The sequence below is a fragment of the Schistocerca americana genome, chromosome 3 (genome assembly GCF_021461395.2).
Source record: "Schistocerca americana isolate TAMUIC-IGC-003095 chromosome 3, iqSchAmer2.1, whole genome shotgun sequence".
Lineage (NCBI taxonomy): Eukaryota > Metazoa > Arthropoda > Insecta > Orthoptera > Acrididae > Schistocerca > Schistocerca americana.
Genome location: NC_060121.1, coordinates 724774508 through 724789974, shown reverse-complemented (window position 1 = coordinate 724789974; position 15467 = coordinate 724774508). Strand labels below are relative to the sequence as shown.

General features: G+C 42.1%; 1 protein-coding gene across 1 annotated transcript in view; it reads left to right on the top strand.

The window, feature by feature from the left end:
* Positions 1–477: 477 nt before the first annotated feature.
* LOC124607057 (putative fatty acyl-CoA reductase CG5065) overlaps positions 478–15467 on the top strand; it is a 308518-nt gene continuing 293528 nt past the window's right edge. The window contains exon 1 of the mRNA XM_047139233.1: positions 478–566. The gene's annotated coding sequence lies outside the window, so the exon portion shown is untranslated. The remainder of the gene's footprint in view (positions 567–15467) is intronic.

The window sequence follows — 15467 nt, the reverse complement described above, 5'->3', positions numbered from 1 at the left end:
CCCGTTTATCATCTGCATTTCTTCTTGGTGTAAGAATTTTAATGGCCAGTAGTGTAGTTCCTCCTATGTATATGTCGCGAAAAGAGCATGAAGTTAAAAATTAGGAAGATTCGAGCTCTGACGGAGACTTATGAACAGTTGTTTTCTCCCAGGCCCAGTCGCAACTGGAACAAGAACGGCGGGTGGGGGGGGGGGGGGGAGGAAGGGGTGGTGTGACTGATACCCAAAGTACCCTCTGCCACACGCCATGAGGTGGTTTGTGAAGTATAGACGTAGATGTTGTTGTAGGAGGAAGAGAACTTGGATAAGCTGTTAAGGATTCGCGTTGGGGAGGTAAGCGGATGCGCGAGGCGAGGCAGTGGGAAAGAGCTTAGTTTTGGTTGTAGTGAGGTAGTGGGGAGGCACACGACCTTGCCCTAGCTTCAGCAGGAGGCGGGAAAGTCGAAGCCGCGCTACCAGAAGCAGGCGCGCGCCCGCCCAGACAGACCGCCGCCGACGCTCCAGCACGGCACAGCGCGCCGCACGCAGTCCGCCAGCAGCCCTGCAAGAACACCGCACCGCGAACGGTGAGTCCGGCTCGCCGTCGCCTTCTACCTGAGCAACCGGCACCGGCACGTTGTTTTTGCCTTTCGGCTCGCTAGAAGCGAAACGGTAGAAATCTGAAAACTTCCACCAAAACAGGGTTTCCCACCAGCAAACGATAAGGGTGTTGTTATTTCCTAGACAGCAAACTTTCTCTTTCTTTCTCTCGACTTTCGTCTGTCTCCGTACTGGATGATGAAAAGCCCTACAGTAAAAGGCCATACAGTACTTCGGAACCTCGCTTAGATCAACAGGACCAAACGATGGGGCGCTACATAGCATTTTCTCTTTTGGTCATATCCGTAACTGTTGATTTTAGCTGGTGGTGAGAGAGAAAAGACTAAATTTCACTCATTTCCGTTTTCCATTCTCTTAATCGATCACACCGTGTTTCAGAGGCTGGGTTACATTCTCAGTTTGTGAGGGTACCGGTGTGTAGTATCTGTAAGTGGTTGTTCTTTGGAGGGCGACAATGCCCAGTGGCGCAGAGAGTCGCAAGCAGAGGCAATTGTTGAGAGGCTTTGGAAGGCGTAGGCTGCGTGAGCCAAAGGCGGTTGCGTAGCGAAGGATTTATCTCTATGTTTAATAGCAGTTACACACAGTTGGAATAATAGTGTGTTTATGTTTGTGCAGTGTGATAAAGGAAATAAATTAAATTTTATCAGTTCTTAATGCGTCTCCATCAGTTAGTACCACACCATTGCATTTAACGATGAACGAAGTCTCGACATACACGGTCAACTACAACAAGAGGATTGTAACATAATAATCATTAATTAATCAATATAATCTCCAAGGAGAAGGGAGCTTATAAGGTGATGTGTGAATCATGCACAACTATTTTAGGGTTCCGGGCCTCAGTCTGTAAAAAGGGAATCTTTACAGGGTTGCACTGATGTCCCGTCTGTCTGACTTGAGGACCCGTTTTCTGAGGAACGGGTAAACGTATCAAATTCAAATTTACGGCATATATTAAAGTCTATGGTTCCTTGCAGGTGTAAAAATGTTAGGGTTCTAACTCATTTCAGTCAAAACATACGGCCATTTATGTCACATATTTTGATACTCGAAAACACACTCATCAAAACCTATCGGGTGCTTCCCGTTTACCTAAAATCATGAAATTCGGCAAGAAGCAATGTTTCACAGTACAAGTAAAATAAAAATCTGAAACCCGCTAGACTGTAATTATATAGCATAAAAATATCTTTGCCATTTGAACATACACTACATTCATCATCCGTCAAAAGCATAACAGACGAACGTTATTGCAGCAACACAAAACGTAAGTTGTAGTCATGTTTTAATAAGTAAATAAAAATGTTTTATTAAATCTTCTCTTTCTCAATACATAAACTGATATACTCTCCTCACTTCTTTTTGTATGTCCGCGCTATTCAGGGGTACAAATGTAGAGATTTTGGATATCTTGATATATCTTGGAATCTCGGGACCATATATTGCCAGTATCGATATCGACAACAAGCAAAAATCGTTGAGATTTTCGATTCCCTCGATGGATGAACTAACCCTCAGTGCGCTACTCCTACCCACGCTCGGCCATTTTTTTTTATTTCGTCTGAGATTTCTCCATCATAATCTGAGTCTTCCCCTTCGTGAGGAAAAAAAAAAATTCACTTGGTGTCGCGCATGAAGAGTGCAAAATCTTTGACAACTGTACCAAAACATACCTAGTGTGTGTCTGTATGAGTTTCTGGGCATAAGAATGAATAATGATTCTGTTTCTGCACAGATAATAGATGCAGCAACTAATGCAAGCGAACTTCAAACGGTATAGTATGGGTTGCATGTAGCATGGCGATGACGCATAAACTTCGAAGCGCATTCTGTTCCATTAAAAATAAAGTGAAAACAGAAGACAGCATCAAATCTTTCCTCACCTTCACGAATTTTTCTTCATTTTGGATTGAAGCTGGTGTCTTCCATACATTCAATTGTTGCACGAAATTACAATTGTGATTGATTACACAATTATAAGTTATTTCGTTGTATGCATTATTAATTCTTAAACACTCGAGTTGGTGTACTGCATACACCACTTCTCCAGTTTTGCTTATATTTGAAGAAACTATGTTACTCAGCCTCGGCCATTCATCTATCATATCACTGAAGTTTGCAGGCTTGCCTGCTATGGCACACATGTTTATTGCTTTTTATTATGTTTAATTACTGGAAGCTCTTTTCATAAACTCAACTCACTGTGTGTGTACAAAAACCATAAACGGCCGCAACTACATAATTTAGGCCCTAAGCTGCAAATCAGAAGGATGATATTAACAATAAACCACGCGAGCAATAAAGGAACAAAAAGAGGCGCAGGGCTAAGAAGTGGTCATAGCTTTCAATAAATTTGTGTAGTTTACTGTCTTGTATCAGCATACAGTTAACCCTAGCGACTCCATCTCGTTCTAATGCGCTCGAGGATGAAAGCCAGCGTGTGACCTCTTGATTTTCCCACGATGGTTATCGGATGATATGTACTTGGTGCGGGGGGAATGTAAATTAGTTTCAGATTCCTCTTGGAACGTACGCTCTCGGGATTACAACAGTAAACCTCTCCACAAAGCAAAACACCACTCTTTAGCGTTTGATGTACGTCTCCGTACACTCTCATGCTTGGTACAGGAACACGTGGCTAAACTCGCCGATTTTATTCAAATCTCTATCTCATCCATTAATCGAATGTGGTAAGGGTCCCAGACTATCGAGCAATACTGAAGAATCCGATGAATAAGCCACTTCTTTCGTGGATGAATTATATATCCACTACTGTAGCTACTCTGAGTGTTGCAACTACTTCTCCTACAAGTAGTTTCATCTGCTCGTTCAACTTTAGGTTGCTCCGGACTGTTACTCGCAGATGTTTTACGGCTACCACTGTTCCCAGCTATTTATCCCCAGTGGTGGAATTCAACAGTAATTTGTCTTTCCACTTGTTTGTGCGCAATGCGTTGCGTTACGTTTTTGTATGTTGACAGCCAACTGCCAGTCCCCGCACAAAGCGTGGATTCCATGCATTACTTGCAGCATTTCGCTACAGTCTTCTAGTGTTACGACTGTGCTATGTGTAACAACATCATCTGCGAACATGCGTTTCCTGACCATACCCGCTAGAATATTTATGTCGTATATGTTGTTAATAGTAGTACCACTACCTCAGCGCACAGCCGAAATCACTTACCCGGCATACTGTTAATAAAAATGTGCTGAGTGTCAGTTTCATCTACTAGTAACTCGTGAATCCATTCATAAAGCCTTTGTCTACTGATTTTCTAGGTCCCATGAACGAATAAAGCAAGGCTGATCTGACGGAATGCTGTTTGCAGATAACATATTGATTACAGCGGAGGAGACTTTCATTATGCGCAATTGTCCAACGATTCATCTTGAAAATTGGAACAGCCAGCGCCTTTTTTCGTATCACCTGAAAAGCCTTGTTACTCTAACAACCTACCTGCTAGAGAATGGCTAACTACTTTCGTATAATCTCTTAGAGAACTTCACAGGCAACCTTGGAGGCCCCATGGTGCAGTGCGAGATCCGTACGCCTCTTACGACCGTACCACCGTTCAGGCAGCTCATTGTTAAGAAATGCTCTTACATGCTTGCGACAGTGAGGTGGCGTTCCGTTATGGTCCAAAAACAATTTTCGGCATGTTCTCGCAATTGTGGAAAAGTCCGGCTTCCCAACAGACACCGATACGTGTTTATTGTAACAGTCTTCTTCACAAAAATGAACAGGTCGTACATCTCTCCCCGGGAAGCTTTGGAGCCTTGTGCTCCACTCTGCTGTTTCCTATATTGTTGCGGAGTGACCATTCAATTTTCCATTTAAATGGGACGCAGCCTCATCATTGAACACTAAACGTGTAACAAATTGTTATCTTCCTTCACCACGCCTAGAATGGTCTCTACACGTTCTTGTATATAACCATAGTGAGGGGCTAAAATTACACTGTCCAGTCACAGCAATGGGACCACCTGTGAAAAGTCCGAATAAGCAACTTCTGCAGCGCGGACCGCTACGAGACGTACAGCAAGAGAGTGAATGAGGTTCTGGAAGTTACTGACATGGATGTGGAGCCTTGTCAGCCAAGGCGCGAACACCCCGATCGGGATGGTCCCGATATTCTCGATTGGGTTTAAATCCGAGGAGTTTGGTGGCCAGGAAAGTAAGGTAAACTCGTCCTGGTGCTCTTCGAACCACGCACGTGCACTGCGAGCTGTGCGACACTTTGCGTTGTCCTGCTGGTAGATACCATCACCGAGGAAAAACAAACTGGATGGTAGCCAAGGATAGGTGCATATTTTTGTTGATCCATTGTGCCTTCCAGAATGACGAGATCACCCAGGGAACGCCACGGAAATATTCCCCATTCCCTCCTCCGGCGTACACCCTTTGCTTCCTCGACCTACACGTCAGCGGTCCGCTGCCCGGTGTAGCATAAAACGTGACTCATATGAAAAGGCCGCCAGTCGCCACTGACTGAGTAGACATCTAGTTGCGGTAAAGGTGTGCAATTTCCAGTCTTAGTCGGCGATCAACAGCAGTCAGCAAGGTTGCATGAACCAGGCGCTTGCTGCGGAGGCCCATGCGCAGCTATGTTCGCTGAACGGTCTTTTGGGAAGACACTGTTGGTATCCGTTTGGTTCATCTGGGCAGTCAGTTGGTAAACAGTCGCCTGTATTCGTATCTGCAACCTTCGTTCACCTATGTCAGCTATCGCCGTGGTGTCGCACAGTTGCTTCGTTGCCGGTTTTGGACAGCGCCGTCTTGCCACCAGCCACGGTATGCTCTAACCGCGGCGGCTCGCGAACAGTTTACAAAAACAGCCGTTTTTGAAATGGTGCCACCCCTTCCCCGAAATCCAATGTCATGCCCTTCTGAATGCAAGGTACATTGCTCAATTACCGTATGACGAGGCGTGTTTTTTAAGGAAGTACCGTTTTGAAATTAAGAAAAGAACGTGCTGGGATATTTCAATAATTTTATTTTTACATGAAAGCCTGTATCTTAATCTACTTTTCTACATAATTTCCGTCAATAATGAGGCACTTGTCATAACGTTGTACCAGTTTTTGAATACCATCCTCATAGAAGTCTGCCGCCTGACTTGTTAACCACTGCACCATCACTGTTTTGCCTTCGGCATCGTCTTGAAGACGCTGACCGCCCAGGTGTTTCTTCAAGTGCAGGAACAGATGGTAGTCACTGGGCGCAAGATCGGGGAGAGAGGATGATCTAGAGTTTCCCATCGAAAAGATGTGATGAGATCTTTGGTCTGATTCGCCACATGCGGACGGGCATTGTCTTGCAGCAAAACGATGCCCTTGCTCAATTTCCATGGACTGTTGCTTTGATTCTGGTGTGACGTAGGCCACCCATGTTTCATCGCCCGTAACAATTTGGCTCAAGAAATCATCACCGTCGTTGTGGTACCGCTCAAGGAAAGTCAATGCACTGTCTAAACGTTTGGTTTTGTGCACATCCGTCAACATTTTCGGTACACAACGTGCGCACAATTTTCGGTAATTGAAATTCTCGGTCACAATGCCATACAAAACACTACGAGAAGCATTAGGAAAGTCATCCCGCAAGGAGGAAATCGTAAAGTGTCTGTTTTCTCTCACCTTATTGTCCACTTCCTGCACCAAACTTACATTAACGACCGAAGGACACCCACTACGTTGTTCATCATGCACATTTGTGCGGCCATCTTTAAATGCTCTCACCCACTTTCTTACCATTCCATCACTCATCATGTTTTCTCCGTAAACTGCACAGATCTTACGATGAATATCGATCGGTTTTAGGTCTTTAGCACTAAGAAATCTTATAACAACCTGTACTTCACAGTCGGTGGGACTCACGATTATCGGAGGCATCTTAAACACTTAGTACACAATGTAAACAAGGAAGAATCAGACTGTAATGGCGTCAGTACGTAGATTAAGGTACAGGCTTTCATGTAAAAATAAAATTATTGAGATATCTTAGCACGTCTTTTTTTAATTTCAAAACGGTACTTACTTAAAAAAACACGCCTCGTACAACAATCACTGCAGTTGAGACAGTTCCGTCCAGCGTATACAATGTTCAAATAACCCACGGGAATACAGCCGTGAGACGCTGTCGTCAACCGCCGATATTTCGACAGGAGCACACCTTGCCATTTCCAAGGTAAGCAGGGTGTGCTCCTGCCGAAAAATCGGCGGTTGTCGACGACGTTACGACTGCACTGTTTCCCGTGTCCCCCCGGGATGGTTTGTCCCAAACACTGCCACCTACCGTCTGTGGGTGGTTACTGCACGTTGACATTGAACACAGGCGGCTGTCACATTAATCTGACTGTACCGTGTGGAAACGTCGCAGCAAAACACGCCAGACACTTGAGCTATGGATAAATCTCGGCTGGCACAAGTGGACTCCAAAGCTACGTGCAGAACTCCGTTGAATCAAAGCTACGTGCAGAACTCCGTTGAATATGCTCTACGCCTTGAACGAGCTCACGGGGGTGACCTCCAAATTTCCTCTTACGGAAACAACCAATGTCTGACGTCCTCGTCGATTGCTTTGAGTTGTAGTGGGAGCAGTGCCGTACTCGGGACGAAAATCACGCTGCACAATTGTACTGAATTTCACCTGTTCAAAACCTGCACTAGGCAGTGTGCTTTTTGGTGCTGTCTTGTCGCCATCTCCACTCGACGCACGTTGGGTAATGAATGAGAAAGCGAGCGATCTCCTGTGGTCAAACAGATGGAACTTGACAATGATTTTGATACGTTTACTGACTCAATGTTAGACCAAAACTTCTTAGGAATTTTGGTCAGAAAAATGGCTCTAAGCATTATGGTACTTAACATCTGAGCTCATCAGTCCCCTATACTTGAAAATACTTAAACCTAAGGACATCACACACATCCATGCCCGAGGCTGGATTCGAACCTGCGACCGTAGCAGCAGCGCGGTTCCGGACTGAAGCACCTAGAACCGCTCGGCCACACCGGCCGGCAGTTTTCGTCAGATTGTTTGGCAAAATTTTACCTACGAATTCACTAAACGCTTCTCGTATTACTGTCCCGATGCTCATTTTTGCCTTGTTCCGCTTTAGTTTGTCAACTAGTTCTTTTTGCAGCTGACAGTGATGCACTCCAGTCATACATACAGCAACGGAAGAAATCATAAACGACGTCCTCGAAAGTATCATTGCCTTGTTTTCTGCGAACGGTCTCACCCTCAATTTTAAAAAAGATACAACATATTCAGTTCCGCTCATCTAGGGGTTCTACACCAATGATAAGAGTAACATACGGTGATGCCATAATACATAGAGTGGAAACTTCAAAATCCTTTGGTGTTCATATCGATGAGAATTTAAACATGAAAAATCACAATTGGAACTCCTAAAACATCTTAGTTCAGCCATATTTGCACTTAGAATCATTGCAAATCTTGGGGCGGGACAAAACAGTAGGTTGAGATATTTTGCATTTTTCATTCAATAATACAGTATGGAATTACGTTCTGACGTAACTCATTTTTAAGAAAGGAAGTCTTCATTGTTCAAGTACGTACTGTAACAATAACACGTCGTGTTCACCCATGACCATCTTGTAGACAGTTTTTAAGGAGTTTGGCATTCTGACTACTGCCTCACAGTATATTTAGTCCCTCATGAAGTTTCTTGTAAATAATTCACTACACTACAAAACGGACGATGATGTACATCATTAAAATATCAGAAGGAAGAATGACAATCATTGCTCCACATTAAGGTTGTCTTTAGCGCAAAATTGTGGTGCACAAAGCTGCAACTAAAAATTTTTATAACTTATCCCAGTCAGATAAAATGTTTGACAGGTTGCAAAGTAAAATTTTAAAACAAATTGAGAAAGTTTTTCCCTGACAACTACTGTTCAGTGGAAGAATTTCCGTTATTGCAAACTGTAGCAAGTGCTGTACAGGAATTATTAACTCACATATGCATATTTCGTAACAATTTTTAATAATCTTATAAATTTTCAGCATGTAGCCATATTTATAAATTAATTTCTCTTGTGAATGTAAAATGACTCGTTCCACATCATTACGACTTATTGTGCCAATGATCCATAGAACATGAATAAGACTAACTAAATGACTGATTTCGTTTAAAGCTGTAGCGAAATTCTTTTGCTTCACTATCAACTTTCTGACAACTACTGAACCACGGAGGGCTTTTCCAATCCCTCAGAACCGTTATTAGCATTTACACGTCTAAAGGAGATTCTAAATTTTTTCTTCGTTTCCAGAAATGAAAATTTGATGATTCCTCAGATAATTCGCAGTCTTTTTCGTTTCACATCTTCCAGACAAAAATATTTTCCTACCTTTCGTGACATTCCTATCAATACGTGTCATCCTGTACTATAACGGCCTTATGCTCAATGATTCCCTCCTTTTCGGTTACTGAATCTGTTAGTCACTTGTAACTCTAAAATGCTGTCGTCGCGATTCGGTTCTCTAGCCGTACCAGATAACGTAGGTTCTGTTGCACAAGCCAAGTGTCAACTTAATTAACGGATTAGATTTTTATGCAAGCTTTTTAAGTAGTGCTGTAGATGATATGTTCAAAATGATAAACAACGATACCATGCCGTCATACAATTCTGTATTTCGGGTGATTTTTCCCGAGTGCAGTTTCATCCAAACTTGGATTGTTTAAAAATACAGTACAACAAGCTGTTTAAGATATGTGAATCTATTTGTGACCAACAACCTCCGGAGTACCCGTCGCTATGAGCGACAACATGTCTTCATCAAACGACATTAGCTGCCCGCACCATATTTCATGTGGATACCACTGCCACATACTCCCAGAACCAACTTAATTTCACTTTCCCCCGCCTAGATATCAAAATATTTGATCTCACCACCATTTTACCGTGTGCAACAATCCTCCAAGACAATCATAAAGTAAACTGCTATTCAGTTAAAAACCGAGTGTTACACCAAGATCACCATGTGTTAGTGGCCTCTGTATATCTACATCTACATGAATAGTCTGCAAATCAAATTGAAGTGCCTGGCAGAGGGTTCATCGAACCACCTCTAATGTCGAAACTGATGAACCGAACAACCTGCACACTGCGTTCTAAAATATCAAATTGGCAAGTCTCTTTTCATATGGTATAAATGCCTGGAAGGAGAATGTTGTTTTTTGGACTTGAGGTACAATATGATCAGGACTTTTTTTTTACCTTTTGTCCGTATGATTGGAAGAAGTCTCTTGACTTATTGACAGCATCGCGTCTATGATGTGCCAACGATATCAGAAATATTTAGTGGCTTTTTTCGTCCCTGTTCATGCACTTTCCTCTGTTCCTTTTGTTTCCAGTCGATTTCGCGGAACCAAGCGAAGGGGCCCAATGATTAAACATTGGGCTCATATTTTGAAGAACGGCGAACACCTCCTTCGGACATCTAGATTTACGTTTTTCATTGTTTCCCTATATCATTCAACGCAAATGTCTGGATAGGATCTTAGAGAAACACACAACCTATTTCCTTCCCCATTCATCTCCAGTCCGAGCTTGATCTTCATCTATAATTACCTACGCGTCGACGTGACGTTAAACCCTAATCTTCCTTCCTTTTTAGGATTTCATGAAAGATCTTGTAGAAAAACTAACCCTAGGAGCGATTTATAACTACAAAGGAGCGGGCGAAAACTCTAGTTCATGATGAATTATCCTTGATTTACTGCAGTGTAGCAAATGTTTCACTAGATATACTTTAGCTCAACTGGTACAGAGACTTTCCGTCAATCCAAATAAGGTTCAGGTCTTCAGGAACGACTAAATAGTCACATCATTACTTTTGTTGTCTTCCGGTCTGTTATGACATCAGGCACAGCGGAAGTGTTGGCGCTCATATTTTATTGTGCACTTCTGCTCCGCCATTGAAATGTTCCTTCGTCACATTTCGAAAATCAGAATGCTCTCATAAATGCAATACGCTCTAAGGGAAAAAAGGAAAGACACGCACCACGAATGAATTATCAGAACCGAGTTCTGCTAATTAAAAATACTTGTCGTTCTATTGTTTCTAGATGCAGTGAGAGAGTCCGTATTGAAATTTCATAAACTACACTCTAAGACAAAAAAAAAGGCACACCACAAAGGAATTATCCGAATAGGACGTAAATAGGTAGATGTGATGTACAGGTACAGACTAATGATTACAGTTTCAGAAATGTTCTTTGATTTGTTCAAGAGAAAGAGCTTCAAAAATTGAACAGGTTAATAATGCATTGGTTCACATCTAGCCCTTGCGCAGCATCGATTGAGAGAGTTTTTGGATGTTCTCATGCCAATTTCTGTTCAATTTGTGCCTTAGATGGTCAAAATCCGGAGATGGTTAGAGGGCCTTCCAATAATGCTCCAAAAGTTATTAACTGTGGAGATATCCAGCGATCTTGCTGGCCAAGGTAGGGTTTGGCGAGCACGAAGACGAGGTCGCCGGATCTCTTCCCGGTTGAGAATGCCTGGAGTGTTATGGGTAGGGCCCTCGGGATTTTGACAATATAAGGCTCCAGTTGGACAGAAATTGGCAAGAGGATATCCAACAACTCTGTCAATCAATGCTGCATAAGGGTTAGAGGTGGACCAATCCATTATTAAGTTGCTCAAGTGTTGAAGCTCTTTCTCTTGAATAAATCAGCGAACATTTATAATATTATAATCATCTGTACAAGTACATCATATCTATCGATTTCCGTCCTATTCGCATAATTCCTTCGTGGTGTGCCTTTTTTTTGTCTTATAGTGTAGTTTATGAATTTTAAATACGGACTATCTCAATGCATCTGGAAACAATAGAACGACAAGTATTTTATTTAGCAGAACTCGGTTCGGTAAAACATTCTGAAATGCGACTTCAATCAAGGTCCGACGCGCCAGTCCCAGGGCGAGACAAAACAGAGAAAATATCTAACATAAATTTAAGTTAGGAATCTATTCTGAATGTATTTGTCTGGAAGCCATGTGTGAAAGTGAAGTGTGGAGAATAAACAGTTCAGACAAGAAGAGAATGGGAGCGTTTCAGATGCAGTGCTGCAGAAGAATGCTGAAAACTAAATTGGTAGTTCGTATAATTAAGGAAGAGATCTTGAATAGAATTGGGGAGGAAACAGATTTCTGGCACAACTCCGTTAAAAGAAGGGGTAGGTTGATAGCTCCACCCTGTTGCACCAAAGAATCGTCCATTTAGTAATGGAGGGAAAATTGGGGAGGAGGAGGAGGAGGAAGTTAGTGTTTAACGTCCCGTCGACAACGAGGTCATTAGAGACGGAGCACAAGCTCGAATTAGGGAAGGATGGGGAAGGAAATCGGCCGTGCCCTTTCAAAGGAACCATCCCGGCATTTGCCTGAAGTGATCTAGGGAAATCACGGAAAACCTAACTCAGGATGGCCGGACGCGGGATTGAACCGTCGTCCTCCTGAATGCGAGTCCAGTGTGCTAACCACTGCGCCACCTCGCTCGGTAAATTGGGGAGGAGAAAAGGGGGCTAAAAATAACGCAGGAGGACAAAGGCTTGAATACAATGACCATGTTCAAGTGGATGGAGCCTCCAATAGTTACGCAGAGATGAAGCGAATTGCACATGCTATATAAGCGCAGAGGACTGCGTCAAACAAATTTTTAGACTGAAGACCAAAACTATTCTTGCGCTCCTATTCGTGTGTAGTTTTTCTCTTGTTTCTTTTTGCGAAGTGTCAGAATATTTTCCACGTTAAATAAAGAGACATCACTTATATCCACATAACTAAGGTTAACATAGAGAATGAAGCCGTCTAATTCAATTTTATCTATAGTTTCCGATGAACTACAATCCGAGTCATTTCGAGCTAAACGGCTCAAGGAATAAAGCGCTTTCCAAAAGCTGATTTGGAAAATAAGTATGAATAACGTTTATTTTGAACACAGTTACCCGCTTATATATCTTTGTATTGCCTGGGATGCTATACTCGCTGTCGCCCAATGCCAGTCTAGGCGGCAGAACGCCTGATATCGACAACGGCTAATGCACCTGCACCAAACTACTTTCTCTCACTAGCGGAACGTACTGTGATTTCAGTCCTCAGGAGAACATTAATAATGCTAGTCACAAACTCCGCCTTCGATTCCAAAACTTCCTGTGAGTTGAGCGACAGGAGAGATTGAACAAATCGCTAGTGACTCCTTTAAAATTGATGTTTTAGAAAGTCTGACAGAACCAGTTCCACGCAAGTGTTACTTATATCTGAGAACATTTCGAATTAGTCAGTGCCTATTTCACGCACTTTCGCGTTGTAATGGAACAACTGGTTTACTAAAGCTCATGAAAATATTTTTGCTGTCCTTGATTCAGAGGGCAAAGATTTTACCCGGGTAGAAGTGTTTACCGTAATCATTCAACACGCAGTGGCCTCTTAAGATTCGTTGCCTGAACGATATGTCAGCTATTGATGACTGTCAACAAATAGAAAACACTCCCAAACGGTTTTTTTAGGGTGCAATCTTCCTTGGAAACTCCTTTAGATAAATACGAGTAACTAGAAACACAATTCACTGAAGTACCAGAGATGCGATTGTTCGTTGTCTTACATCAAAGGGCCGACTGCACCAATATCGATTTTAGTTAACGGCAGTTAAGTCGGCAATGAAGCCTTGCCAACGTAAAATTCCACTGTACCAACCACAGTTAAAGTTAAACAGAAGATTTGATCACGTTCAAAATTGAGGCTCGTTTATCTTGAACTGATCGCTGTTAAAATAAAGTAAACACGTACCGCATTAGGACGGCGGCTCGTTTTGATGTGTTGGATGGCACATAAGACGAAGAAATGTCATATCTTGATCATGTACATCGTCGCAGTAACCTTATTGGTGTACTTGTGGTAAGGGGAAATCCTTTCAAAGATTACGGGGACAGGAAATTTGGAGAGAGATTTCGTCTTCAAGTGAAACAGTGTGTTGGTTATGAGATCAAACCATAGAGAGGTAGAATTTCTTACTTATCTTAATAACTCTCTCCTGCCGATGAACAAACTTTTGACGACATTAAGGGCATATGAAATGTATGCATTTAATATAGTTACTGTGACAGTGCTAATGTGCATAGTATAACAGCGCAAAGAATTATCAGTGGTATATCACGGATCACAATACATGACGTTTCCTTCTCGCACAGAATTAAACTCCATGAGGGGTGATTTCAGCGTACTAGATGGATTTCCTGGAGATACTGGTACAGTGGACTGCACACACATAAGGATTCAGTCTCCTGGTGAACATAAAGTGGAACTTTTCCTCAATAGAAAATCATATTTTTCATTTGCCTGCAAAACCATCAGTGACCACAACTTAATAATAAAGGATATTGATGCTCGCTGGCCTAGTTCTTGCACAACAGCACAAAAGTTTTAGCAATTATTGTAGATAAGCATTGGACATTGGGAGGGGATACATTAGTACATAGATGTACTGGTAACAAGATGAATACAGGATTTTCTTCATGTGCAAAACGGCAAAAATCGTGGATGATACAGTTCTTAGGACAATGTACTATGGACTTGTGTCCCAACATCTGCCTTTCTCAGTGCATATCAGGGGAAGGGCACAAGATAGCTACTTAGAAAGAATATTTAAAATTCATAAAAGAACAGTGCGATGTATAGCCAAAATACCACCCGGGCAAACTTGGAGATAGCATTCTGTGTATCTGGAATTGTTATTGTAATATAAAGCCAAGCACAATAGAAAATAGTGCTTTCATATACGTTAATAACAGAATTTATTAACCTATGAATCAAACAAAATTTAATGGTTCAAATGGCTCTGAGCACTATGGGACTTAACTTCTGAGGTCATCAGTCCCCTAGAACTTAGAACTACTTAAACCTAACTAACCTAAGGACATCACACACATCCATGCCCGAGGCAGGATTCGAACCTGCGACCGTAGCTGTCGCGCGGTTCCAGACTGTAGCGCCTAGAACCGCTCGGCCACTCCGGCCGGCAAATAAAATTTAACCTTTCTTGGAGTGGATTAAACTATGTTGCTATATTTGACCACGCTTCCAGTTTCTCCCAAACACTACATCTGTCCCTTTCTTGCATTCTAAAATTTTCGCATCACAGCCGACCAGTTCTAAAAGTATATCAGTTTCAAATTTTGAGAATGCGGCCTCCTATTCTTGCTCTCCAAAGCGCAGTAACAATACTCACGTTACGATAATAAACAGGCAAGTGCGCGAAGTACTACAGACACCGATTATTATTATCTTTGCATGAGTAATGGGCGCTTTCCCTTGAAACACTCAGAATTAACTGCAGTCAAATTCCTCGTTAATTGAACGCATTTTGGTAATTGGCGTTTAACGTTAGTGCAATGCAGAGACAACTTAATCGCACTTAAGCTTTAACCATGAACACGGGACTCTATATTACCTTGTTTTTTAATCGATGGTGGTGCAGTCAACCCTAGTATTGAATATCTTAGAAACAACATTATTATGTAGGAAGTTTGCACTGGTATGTATATGTTGATGTAATTTTCGTTACAGGAATTTGTCTATGAGATAAAAGAAGTCAATAAATGCTACCAATACCGATAGTGAACGAATTTTTTCTTTCTGTAACCATAGTACCAGAACTTCATACTTTCTTTCTGTAACCATAGTACCAGAACTTCATACTTTCTTTCTGTAACCATAAAACCAGACCTTCATAATTATGTAGATAAGTAAGTGTCAAGGTGATGATGATCCAAATTTGAAGTACTGCTGAACAAGAAATGTATAACACATAAAGTGTTTTAACAGTGGTTAATCAAACACAA